Source organism: Amblyomma maculatum, chromosome 5, assembly GCF_055883805.1.
Source record: "Amblyomma maculatum isolate TAMU_Amacu chromosome 5, ASM5588380v1, whole genome shotgun sequence".
Taxonomy (NCBI): domain Eukaryota; kingdom Metazoa; phylum Arthropoda; class Arachnida; order Ixodida; family Ixodidae; genus Amblyomma; species Amblyomma maculatum.
In genome coordinates this window covers 103,886,908-103,899,931 of record NC_139348.1, presented here as the reverse complement: position 1 = coordinate 103,899,931, position 13,024 = coordinate 103,886,908, and positions in this window count along the sequence as shown.

Genomic DNA, 13,024 nt, shown 5'->3' with positions numbered 1-13,024 from the left:
GATACTGTACTCTGAATACATCTGTAGTTTTCTTCTTGCAAAATTTCCGACTACAGTAGGCACAGCGCTAACGGTGCAAATAGAAGCCAGCTTACCCTGTTCGTCTCCGTATTCTGTGGGAAAGGGCAAAAGCGAAAAGAACACTGAATAAGTTAGTGCCGTGTACTACGTGACTGCGAACAGACTGATTGTGTGTGGCAAGGGAAGGAGCCGCAAGCTAAAAATATGGCAGCACTCTAAATGCCATCAAGGTTTTCGGTAATGGCGTGTCACTTACTCGAAAGCACTTAGACAACGTCGCGTGGAAGCGAGTGAGGCCTTTTTTTTTTAGTTTAGTACTAAAGTACTATAAGGCGGCTTGAGCGCAACGTTCATGAACGAATTGCTCCAATCACGACGAAGTATCCATGGCATTCGAAAGGGGCCTTTATGCATTAGCTGCATGAGAACGGAACTTGTTTCCATTATTAAATGCTTCCTCGTCAACAAGCGTTCGAAATAAAACCTTTTGAGAGATCGGTTCAGCTGCTTGCATAAACTGTGAAATTTGTATACATTAACCGTTTTCGCATTAATATTGCTTAAGCAGTGTATCTTGCATATTTAGAAACGTCGTTGCTATTGCCGATGTATCAGACGAAGCTGGTACGAAATCTTTTTCGGGGCTCTTATAAAATAATTTTCTGAAAACGTCAAAAGATTTCCTTCGTGACTCCCAGCACTTATTTGTGCCTAATGCAGAGGCACTCGGCTCACCATTGTATTGCGTCAGCAGCAGCCACAGCAGGACAATCATAACGATGAATAGCAACACGGTGCAGCATATGACGAACCACATCTTGGCGTTTTCATCATCGTCTTCTTGCCTGGAAAATTATAGTCATTTAGTGATAACGGATTAAGAAAGAAATTGAGGGGACACTTAAACTCTGCCTTTAAGTGGATGATGTGACACCTTAATGGCTCCCGCGTTTGTCAAAGATCCTCATTCGCTTACATGAACTTCGGTATAGTCCTAATTACTCATCTCATAATTTGTTTCTCTACTGTCTCAAAAATACCAATTAGCACACTTTCGCATGTGAAAGGCCAACTGATGTAGATATAAATCCACGCCTAGCCAAACCGTACGAACGTGACTGCGTGGCTCAGGGGTTCATTGTCTCATTTATTGGGGGGTTCAGAAGGCTCTATATTGATCGTCGCCTTCGTCCGAAAGGAGAGGCCTGAATTGGCAGCTCCTGTTTTATCTGCCAAGTCACGTGCTCACGTCACGTCAGAGAAATCTACGACCAATCAGGTCCCTATGCAAGCCATGCGCATATCACCACGGGCAGAGGCATACCCGTGTTTTCTTCTCCCACAGCGCTGACGCCTGATTTTGTGGAGAACCGGGCCTTTAATCCTACACTGATAATACGGGTTCTTTATCTCCCCTGTCTAGAAGCAATACTATACTTTAGGCGTGTAAATTCACTGATAAATTCTGATCTATTCAAATACATGCATGATTCCGTTGAGATGCCAAGAAGAGGCGCGTTCTCGTTTCGATTATAACAGCCGTTAGAAGACGCGTTTCAATGACGTTTAGCTTATAAGGTGATAATTTTTAAGAGAGGTTCTTTTTAATGCATAGTATCAAAGAACAGTTTTCGCCAACTTCGATCGTACACCATTTCCGTCGATATTAGTGTCACAAAATGTTGTAGCCGAAAATGCTCATGCTATTATTAATATTATATTTGCTCACGATGACAATAGCATTTTAATTGCGCAAATCTTATATTTCTTCGGCCTTCGCGATAATTTTGCAAACCACACTGCCGCTGGTCAATCTCGTGAACAATCCAGGGAACAACGTCTACCAATCGAGAAGCACGTGCGTACAGGCCGAGTGTAGAGACCGAGCCCCGGTACACCCACTTTACAGAGTAGTAACCAACCAACGTAGTAATCTACCAAATTTAATGTTCAAATTGGTAAGCCAGATAACAATGATAGGCACATGAATGGAATTCAGGTGCTGCTCCACATAGTAATGAGTGTGATGGCATGCTTTTTAGATAAGGCTGGAAGCTGGAACTAACTTGGCGGTTGAGAGAGGATAGATTTGAAATTTAGCTGTCATCCTACACCTTCAGAAAAGGTGCGAAGTATCCGAGAAGTATCAAGTATCAAAGGATCAAAAAAGTATCAAAAAAGAAAAGATCGATCGAAGTATCAGTAAAGTATCCGATTTCAGAGACACATTGCAACTGGCCCTTTTAAAACCCGACTTTGGTACTCACTCGGCGTTCTCCACTTCAATCGTGCTGGTCATGATACTCATTTCTGCGGTGGAAAAGAGAAATACCCCTTACAAAAATGGTCGTCAACAATCTTTAGAATCTGTATTAACTCCTTATTGACTCTATCAATATTGTACGTACTTTTAATCTGTATGGACATGTGTAAATACGAAGTTCATACGCGTTTACGTTTGTGTATTAAGATCAGTTCATATAAAGTTAGTACATAGCAAGTTGTTAGGTGAATATACTTCTCTGTATATACTCCTGTCAATATACAGCAGGGGCGTAGCCAGGGCTCTGTTTCGAGGTCAGAACACCTTCCGAAAGTTTTTGAACTCCTTCTTTCGGCCTTTTTCGCAATTTTTTCGATCGATGCCATATAACGCCCTCAAAAATTATGTCTGGTTATACCACTCATACTCAGCTATTACAATATATATAATGAAGCAATTTGGCATGTCAGAAAAAATGTTCGCAACGTGAATGTTCCTTTTTACAAAAAAAATAATGAAACTAAACTAGATGATTTTGAAAGAGTATCTACGTTTGCGTTTCAAATAGAGGTACAGTATTTCCATGTTTTTCTTAATGCTACTTTTGCAGTAACCATTCTTCCCAGGAAACCTTGGTAGTTATCAAAGATGGTATTAACCAAAGCTCGTTTTCATCATGCGCCGCGCAATCAGAATGACATAATGCAGCTGTGATGCATGCAGTATACCCACCACGGGAGAGAAAATAAAGCACCAAATATTTTATGAATCATATTTGGCCTGAGTCCACTGAAATGAAGGCATCTTGACCGGGCCCTTTGCTTTGGTTTATGGTGTTTAAAGTCCCAAAGCCACACAAAGGGGTCTATGGTGTTTAAAGTCCCAAAGCCACACAAAGGGCTCTGAGAGACGCTGATCGAACACTTTGGTACAGTGATTACGCATGTTCACGTAAACACTAACATGGCTAGGTGACCTGAAGAAGAATATTTTGCTCAAAACGTCAGTTATGGCAGACTCTCTTTTCTGGAACAGTAACTGGCCCTGAAATAAGGCGTGGGCAGAAACGGTCATCATCACAACAGCCACAAACAAAACTCTTGTGAATAGGGCTAAATCAGCGCGATCCAAACACATAGTACAAAAGTAAAACTAGTGATGCCAGAATAAAAAAAATCTACAAATCTGCCTAAAAAAAAGACAGGTTCTTTATAAAGAACAAGCTCCCGTCGAGTTGTGCAAAAGCCGTTTTAGGCGGGTCTGACAGCGTAGCTCAAATTGGAAATATCTGGGCTTGCTCGACGGAGTCCTAACTCAAAAAAAAAAAACGAAAACATTATTATACCGTCCCGCTAGGACTAATGTCACATCTTTCTACCAGCAGCCCCCCCCCCCCCCCCCCTCTCCACCCTTCGAAAAAATTGTGAGTTGAGGGCCGGTTTTAGGAATCCGATACCCTTAGCCAGCATATCAAGGTCGAATCTGGACCAAGGTTGAGACTGCGAGCTTCTCGCGTGGTTCGCAGTCCCATACACTGCCATAAAAACAGCTCGTGGCTTCTTCTTCATCAGTAGAAACTTCGAGCACGAATTTTGCAAATGTGTGTTTTGAATTCCGAAGATAATCTATCAGTTAATATTAATATGTGCGAGCAGCTAGCACATTCACTGATCTCGAGGGCAAGGTTTACAATTGAAGAAAGTTCGGCTCGTGAAAAGGATTGCATCTGTTAGTTACTCTTATCAGCCAAGATTGCACAATCTCTCACATATCAGTCAGACCTACATGCTAGGCAGAGCTGACACAGGCGTTACTCGCTCCTTAAAGCCTATGACTAACGACCAGTACGTACTTAATACTTGTGCTAATCTTAACTATAAATGTACACGGTTCACGGCCATTGCAAAGGGGCTAATATTTCCAGAACATTTCGTTTGTTGCTAAGCTTCCCAACATACAAGCCGGAACAGATCCCAGATAGGACGGACATGAATGTTGGCCCGCATAATAGAATGTGTCGCTCAAAAATTCAGAACAAATTTGAAGGTCGCAGACTAACAGGGCTATAAGGGGTACTTTTCTTACCCGAACTTGTCGCTGATTATTGCCTATCGTAACATTTGTGGCATTGCACGGAATCATTTTTCGGAAAACAATAAGGACATTTTGTCAGCATATCAGTGACAACGTCCCATCCTCAGACTAGAAAACACTCATTCCTGAAGTCGAAGGAAGATGGAAGAGAGCGTCTCTGTTGCAAACTAAAAATTTATAGTCGTGTGGTAGAATGGGAGGATTGCCTCAAAAAAGAAAAGAAAACCATTACCTGACATGGTCCCAAAGCGCTTGGAGAAGGTCACGAAGGAGATCTCGGTTGAAACTTGTGACGGAGGCCCAGGCGAAGCCGACGGCGGACGTCTGTAGCACGTCGATAGAACAAGCGACGGAGGTACCAGCAGAGGCCACAGTCCTACCCAGGTAAGTGGCTGGTCCAAACTGTAATCGAATCCGCTATTGGAAGGCCTGGTGTAGTTCCAGGAAAATGAACAATGCCAGATTTCGGCAGAGCAGTTCGCACAGCGTCGTGGGGGAACCGGGGAAAAACTTCTTCGTCTTCTTCTCGCCTCTGTGCAATGACACATACTCACAGTGCAGGAATTGGCCAGAGCTCAGTGGATGTGTAAAACGGAATACATGATCACGGCTTTAGCTCTATGATATGTAAGTTATTATTAAAGAGTTAGTGTTGCGGAAATAATTTGAAAATATTTTAAGTGGTAGGAATAGCCGTCAATAAAAGAAGAGAAATTTAAGAAATAGAAATAAAATTTGTAAGTATAATTTAAGCATATAATCGCTAACGAACAAATCTCCCGGTCGCAATATTATAGCTATGGAGTAACTCACACACCGGAGTGCACCAAAGGAGAGGAGGACAGGAGTTGTAAATGGCAGTCCTAAGCGAGCGAGAGGAATTTCCAAATAATTTCTTCTCTGAAGAGCACCACCTCCGGATGGAGAAGATATAATGATGTATGGTTCCCCGCCATAGCATGACGCGCAAAGATTCTAAGGCATAAATAAAGATTGAAGCGAGGAATTCTACAACGCAACAGCGTCGCGGAGACCTCACAATGTATCGAACTGCAAAACCAGATATTCCATTGGAAATTTAAATGCTCAACTTCAGCAGTCACAAGGAACGGTTCATGACTCAAGGAGTGCAGTATTTGCAATCATTCAAAACGGAGTATATTCAACAAAATAGTGCTAGGTAAAACATTGGCAACCGGCACATTGAGAGCTGAATTCGCTATTAAATCCGCCGTTATATTGAAAGCAATGTCACAGTGCCCCGGAACCCGCTGAAAACGCGCTTCTTGTAAATACGAGGGAAAGACCAAAATGTGGGTTTGCTTCAAAAGATGCGTCTTCGGGCTTTCCAGCGCTGCTAAGACTGGAAAGCAGTCAGAGAGTATATATAATTACGTGAGTAATATTACAGGGAGCGTTTTAAAGCGCCAAGCCAAATACAAGCAATTCGGCAGAAAAAGCTAATCGCCACGTTCTTGGCGTGCGTTAGCTACGCGCCCTGACCCTGAACATCGAGTGCGCTGGGAGGGCCACGTGTTGGGTATTTTAGCCAATAGCGATGGGGCCGCTGCAGAGCGGGTAATATATGCAACACTACAAGGAGGAGGAAACTGACGTGCGGTGGTTCGCTACCTGTGTGGATTTATTTTCTAGTAATCATACATGAAATTGACAAGTACGAAATAAGCTTTTTGCATCGTTTTCAACGGGCGAACACCCATGTTTTAGCGTATCGATAATCCGACGCAAGTTTCAAGTGCATTTTTCCAGCATCTCTACGATCAACGCAAAAAAGGCACATATACGACATGTACGTGCAAGTATACGTAACCTTTCGCGCAAGTATACGTAACCTTTCAAAGATGAACCAACTCGCCCAAACAAGAGTATTACTTGATCAACGCAAGCAGGTCGTTCAGTGATGTGAGGAAGTTTTTAGAGCAAAGTGAAAACAAAAACAAAATTCCCGTGGTTACGTCACTGCATTTCAGTGGAGCAAAGCGTCGTAACAAGGATGGGACAGAGTCTTCTTCTTTTTTTTTTTTTTTCAATTTCTCGCACTGTGTCAATGGGCCGACTGTATGAAGTGCACAACGTTCTTTTGTAATCTTCGCAGTGGTGCAAAAATTACATCAACCTCGCATATCTTATAGCTGACACCTAAACCATATTATGACCTTCACATATCATCTAATCTCGAACAAAAACCTGCCGATATCGTGCTCAGTGTGAGACAGAAGGCTACAGTGAAAAGGTCATTAGATGTGGTCGGAAAATGAAAGACCAGAGTGTCATTGAGGAAAAAGTAATGCATTTTAATTCCGCAAATGGCATATCAGGTCCCAACTTGTTCCACGTCAACTTAGGCCAACGTCAACAGAAGAAATCAGCACATCATATAAACGTGCATCTGAGGCCACAACATTCGGGCAAGACAACATGCAGGCGACGATGCACTCACGACTGCTCGTTTTTCACGTTAGTCACGTGCAGTTGCCTCATGGACCTATTCCCGGTGCCTTTCCCACCAGAACTTCCTGCTGTGTCTACGTGGTTATTTAGTCCATCGAATACTCTGTTGCGAGCATACTCGGAAGTACTTCTGGTGCTTTCGGGTGGCACTGAGTCTAATCTCGGTCCCATGACGAAGGCTGGCTAGAAGCTGGGGCATTGGCTCTGGTCTTAGAAATATTGAAGTAACTGGATGAAGGATACGCATTCGCGATTTAAACGACCCGAAATCTGAAAAAAAAAGGTCGGGGTGCTTTGATTAAGGAGCTGAAGTGTTGCATGGAGATGGAGGATGCCGCCTAAAACGCAATTAGGCGCTTAAACGCATGCATGGTGGATGTACTTGAGGCGCGCCAGACTGAGGAAAGCGAAACACATACTGCGAAATAAAAAGAGATGGCCTCACAAAGTAAACCTTTTGGATGAACATGTAGCGACGCCGGAAACATTATCGCCAGTTAACGTTGAGATGAAGCCGATACACCTGAACACGCCCTTAGTTCTGCAATGATGCGATGTCCACCACCGAAACGGTAGAGGTGGTGAAGGGTGGCTGTTCCTGGCCCTACGGGGCTGGAACTGGTAGGTCGACGCCGCTTGCGGCAGGGACTAGCCTGTCACCAAATTTTTATCTTTTGTAGGCCGTCATTGCACCCGTCACCGCTTAGGTGGTGGACGACGGCTGTTGCGGCGCGCCTTTCTCTCCCTCTTCTTTTTCTTTCTTCTCTACTTTCTCTCTTCTGTCCGCACGAGGCAACGGAGCTGGCTCAGCTACAGCCCCGCCGGGGTGGCGCAGTGGTAAGACGTCCGACTACTGTGCCGGAGTACCCGGGTTCGAACCCGACCTCGGCGGCTGCGTTTCGATGGAGGCGAAACGAAGAGGCATCCGTGTGCTGTGCGATGTCAGCGCTCATTAATCCCCAGGTGGTCCAAATTACTCCGCAGCCCTCCACTACGGCTCCTCTTTCTCCCTTTCCACATTCACTCCCATCTTCCTCCCTTCCCTTACGGCGCGGTTGCGGTGTCCACAGAAATCAAGTGAGACAGTTACCGCGCCCTTCCCTTCCTATAAATAAATCAGTTTCCTCTCTTCCCTTACGGCGCGGCTGAGGTCTTTCCACTTTCACTCCCACCTTCCTCCCTTTCCTTACGGCGCGGCTGAGGTCTTTCCACTTTCACTCCCACCTTCCTCCCTTTCCTTACGGCGCGGTTGAGGTGTCCACAGCAAACAAGTGAGACCGTTACCACGCCTTTCCCTTCCTATAAATTAATCAGTCCATAGAAAAAAAAGTGAGACACCGTGCCTTTCCCTTGCTATAAATCAATCAGTTTTAACGTGCACTGTCGTCGCACAGCCCACAGATGCTTCTTCTTTTCGCGGTCTTATATTTTCGAGTTTCCTAGTTTTTTGGGTTTTTTTTAGATTTTACAGTCTATCATTCTCACTGCTGCCGCTTACATGCTCGAAGCGTTCCTAATTCAGTATGTGAATTCTCCACACATCGAAATATTAATTTTAGACGGCACTATGTAATGTTTTATGAAGTGTTTTTATTGTTGCATTTAACATAAAGTTGAAGTAAATATATTTTAGGTTTTTATAATGTTCATTTATCAGCCAAGGTTTGTCACACCCACTGAGAACAGCGAAGAAAGTGGACATAAAAAACGAAGTGGCGTCCGTGTGCTGTGCGATATTCTAGTTAGATCCATATTTATCTGAATACTCCAGTCCTTGAACATAATTTACAAACTACAATGCACCCTGGCCAATCCCCCGCCGTGGGTATGTGTCATTTTGTCTCAGGTCATCATCATCATCAGCGCGCGTTAAAGATCCCCAGGAGGGTCTAAATTACTCCGAAGCCCTCCGCTACGGCTCCTTTTTCTCTTCACTCCCATTTTCCTCCCTTCCCTTACGGCGCAGTTCACGTGTCCACAGAGAAAGTGTGCTAGATACTGCGCCTTTCCCTTCCTGTGAACCAATTATTATTATTAACTATTCCTCTCCAAGGTAACTTCAATTTTCACTGTGTTATCGTGCTTATATGTAAAATTAAGAAAGGGAAGAAAATGATGAAGAAGACTACTCGTCCGGGAATCGGACACGCCATGAGACAAGGTAGGAAACTGTCATGCAATTTAAATTTGTTTCGAGCTCCGAAGCTCTGCCCACTGCTGTTATTGTCACTACCCATGTCCAGGTGACAGGAATTTAGCGGACACTGCTAATGCGTGGCAGATTTTTCTCAAACTTGTCAACAGAGCAGTGTACGCGTTACGCGTCCAGCTTTTGCCCATGAGTAATTAATAGTTCACATGCGCACGACCAGATTACTCGCAAGAGTGTTGCACACCTTAGTTTTGCTTTTTTTTTGTACTTCAGGAGGGCCTGAAAGAACTCGCGACCATCACGTTAGGAAGAAAAGGTATGGTATTACGCGATAGCGGAAGGTGCCGTTGATTCCGTCGTCGTTGTTGTTGTTGTGGCTGTAGGAAGAAGGAAAAGAAAATGCACGGGCCTGCTACTGGCTCTGTAGCTGAGCCACTTCTGCCTCGTGCTGACAGAGGAGAAAATAGGGAAGAAAGAATAAGAAAAAAAAAGGAAGAGGGAAAGACACACGTCGCAACGGCCGTCGTCCGCCACCGAAGCGGTGGCGAGTGCAATGACGGCCAGGTACAACCACTGGTGGCAAATTATCCCCCTATGAAAATGTGTTCAAAGTGGGCTAGCCATAGATTGTAATAACGCTATATTTTTTGGCCCGTGTTACAGTATACCATTAAGAATACTCTTCCTCTTGCACCGTCAGGTATAAGGTTCTTGCCCGTTCACAACCATGTAGTACCATACGATACAATATTCTTGTTGGGACTGCACTCTATATGGCGCAGTGCTATGGATTATCGACATTGTGACACTGGAGCGAGATCTGTGTATGAATACTTTGTTGAGAGCATTGTAAAAATCCATGATGTGTTGAAAGATGCAGACCGTGGTGCTGAAACAGAGTTGGTGTTTAGGAGGCTAGCACAAATGAAACGACTCCACTTTTCATGGCCGGCAAAGGGCTGGCGAACTTGTAAATATATATGTGCTGTATATTTTGTAAATATGTACATATAGCAATTACGAAAAAAAAGGCAGGCTACCCCCAGCCTTAAACAGCGGCGACATATCAGTCCCAGTCCCAGTCCCAGCCCGTAGGGCCAGCAGCAACCACCACCATCACCACCCACGTGATTCCGTTCTCCCTAGCGACAAATAGCAGACATATTGTTCAAACGAATAGGAGCGGAGTGCTCCTATTCGGAGGAGTGTTCAAACGAATAGGAATGCGGGAAGGCCAGATGTGTGCACTTTGGCCTTCGCTATTTTGAGCCATATTGATTAAAAAAATTTAAAAAGGAGACTCCTGTATTATGATCAAGGCCCTCAATTACACAATATCACTTGGTTCCTTGGAATAAAAAACAAGAAGGATGATTAGGTAGCTTCATTATTTCATCCGTCAATCAACAAGGTATGCAACGTATACATTATATCCCCTTTGCTGCATTACTACCCGTACCAAGCGCACCGAGGTATTTCTGATAGCTTTGACAATACAAATCTGTAAACAGCAAAAAAAGAATTTCGCCCGGTATGTTCAGTGTTTTTTTTTTTTCGTTTTTTACTTACACTTTCTAGCCTTTTCAGACCCCAAAGAAAACGTTATGACATAGGCCTGCTGATATAGGGACAGCACTGAGGTCGAGGGTGAGGCTAGCGAGGACCTTATCGTTTGTAAAAGATCATCCCTAAAATAGTAAGGGCTGTGTCCGATACATCGATATTAACATCAACAGGAGAAACTGAAGTTGATTTCCTTCAATTATAGATCCACTAATTTCATACAAAATGAGGGTATTGCAGATGCTTCACTTACTAAATGTTCGCGTGACTGTCCCACTAGTCCATCTGCGCACGACTCAGCTGTTCCTTTTCCTTTTTCAGAGTTCATTTAGCATATTAGGTTCTTTAAATTATTTAGTAACCACACATGTTACAATTGTATAGCTGTAGCGCTGTCTCAACTAAACGTAACAATGTTTTTAAAAATGATGGAAAGTCCTAGAGGTCTGCTGAGAGTCGCATAGCCTATTCTGCAGAAATTATTTAAAACTTCGAATATCAATAAATTGAATAAACAGTGTAGATAAAGTGTCAATTGTAAAGTTCTAGTTTTGTGATGAAAAAAATATCCGTCCGAAGTGTCAGCATCGAGGTGCCATTTTTTGTTCGATTCTTCAGCATCAGAACCCCATAAAATGCGCAAGCTAACGCGTAGCAGCGATGCCTACATCCCGACAGAGCAACGCCGATACTTTTGGTTGTGCGGGTTCCTCAGAGATCATTAACGTTTCCATTCTGCGCTTGACGCAATTACCTATTGTGCGAGAGGTCATGATGAGCCATGGAGTGTGTCCTACCGTTGAATAATCTTCTGATCACATTACCAGATGCCAAGCGACGTACGTACTGGCGTACTCCTATGCAGGCGTGCTGAACAGTGGAAGAAGGACACCTACCCCGACGCAGTCATCCCCATTATATACTGCGTCGTCCTGGTTCTCTTCGTGTTCATGTTCGTTCTCCTAATTCTCCTTCTTTCCGGTGTCAACAACGGTGAGAGGTGCTCGTAGCATGATTTCCTTATGATTGCAGTGGTGAAGTGTAGTTTGAAGGTGCGTAGCGTGGCCGGAGCTTTTACAGGGAGTTCTGTGTACTCCTCATTCGCTTATAAATTTTTGCTTTGCCATGCCGAGGTCTGGAACACTTCCTGTTGTGTGTAGCGTGTTGTGTGTAGCGTGCTGTGTGTAGCGTGCTGTGTGTAGCGTGGTGAGCGCCCACGGGGCGCTCACCTATGACTGCGGAATCTGCAGTCGAGAAATGCGAAAGCCTGAGCATTGTTGGTGCACACAGTACACCGGGCGCCCCTTGCCGAACCACGGCCGAAGCGCGCTCTCCTTCGAGACCGGCCATGGCCGAACACAACCAGCATCAATGTTCACCGGCGTTCTATAATGGGTTTACAGGAAAGGAAATGCGCGGTATCTGGCGATCGTGGAATCTCGCTGATACCTCTCGCGGACCAATCTCGACGACGTGGTATTTTCACCACAAGCTTAAAAAGGCGGTGACATGGTCATTAAGCTTCCAGCCGCTTATCACATTTAGTACATGATAGAGTCGTCATTCCTAAGCTTCCACTGAAGAAGCGACACAGTAGTTCTGAAGTCTATACCAGCTGCCGTAAAGCACGTGTCTTGGGTCTGGCTCGCCATCTAGGACGGTTGGATGCACCTGCTACTAATGGCAAGTGGTGAAATTTAGAGACGCAAACTTCTTTCTTATTGAAAAGAAGAGTCGGGAGAGAAGAAAGTCACATATGTGATGAAATATTTGTATATAACAAACATTTGAATCAATCATATTGATCACTACTGGTTCAAGAAAGAGACAGTTTAGGTTGTGTACGCTAATGGATATATACCTAATTACGCTTTCCATTGTTTCAGATGAAAGTCATAAGTATAGAAATATTCTGATATAGCGAACGTTTTAATCAATCATATTGATCACTCACAGGTTCAAGAAGACTGTTTAGGGTGTGTGGGCTAAAACAAATTCGAAACAAAACTCACAAGTCTTAGTTATAATGAAATACCCGGATATAACAAACATTTGAACCAATCACATTTTCACTCTTAGGCTCAAGAAGAGACTATGTTTAGGGTGTTTGGGCCTAATAGACATTACCTAATCACAATTTACATTGTTTTCATATTCTAACGGATTATGTTTATGGATGCACTGTCATTGTGTACAGTGCTAACTCGTACCTTTTCGAACGAATCATAATCTTTGCCTGTGTATTCTTCTTTTCCAGCTGCTGAATACAATGAGCTGAAGGAGGGTAAGCCTAAATTCCTGTCCGTGACGTCTTTGTCTTTCATAACAAATTATTTTTAACGCTAAGGGACGCAACACAATTAAGAGGACGACACGGGCGCTTACACCAACTGTTTAATCAGGAGACAGCATACGAAATATATAAACCTCCCAGCTGATGCGCACGCGTACAAGGCAGC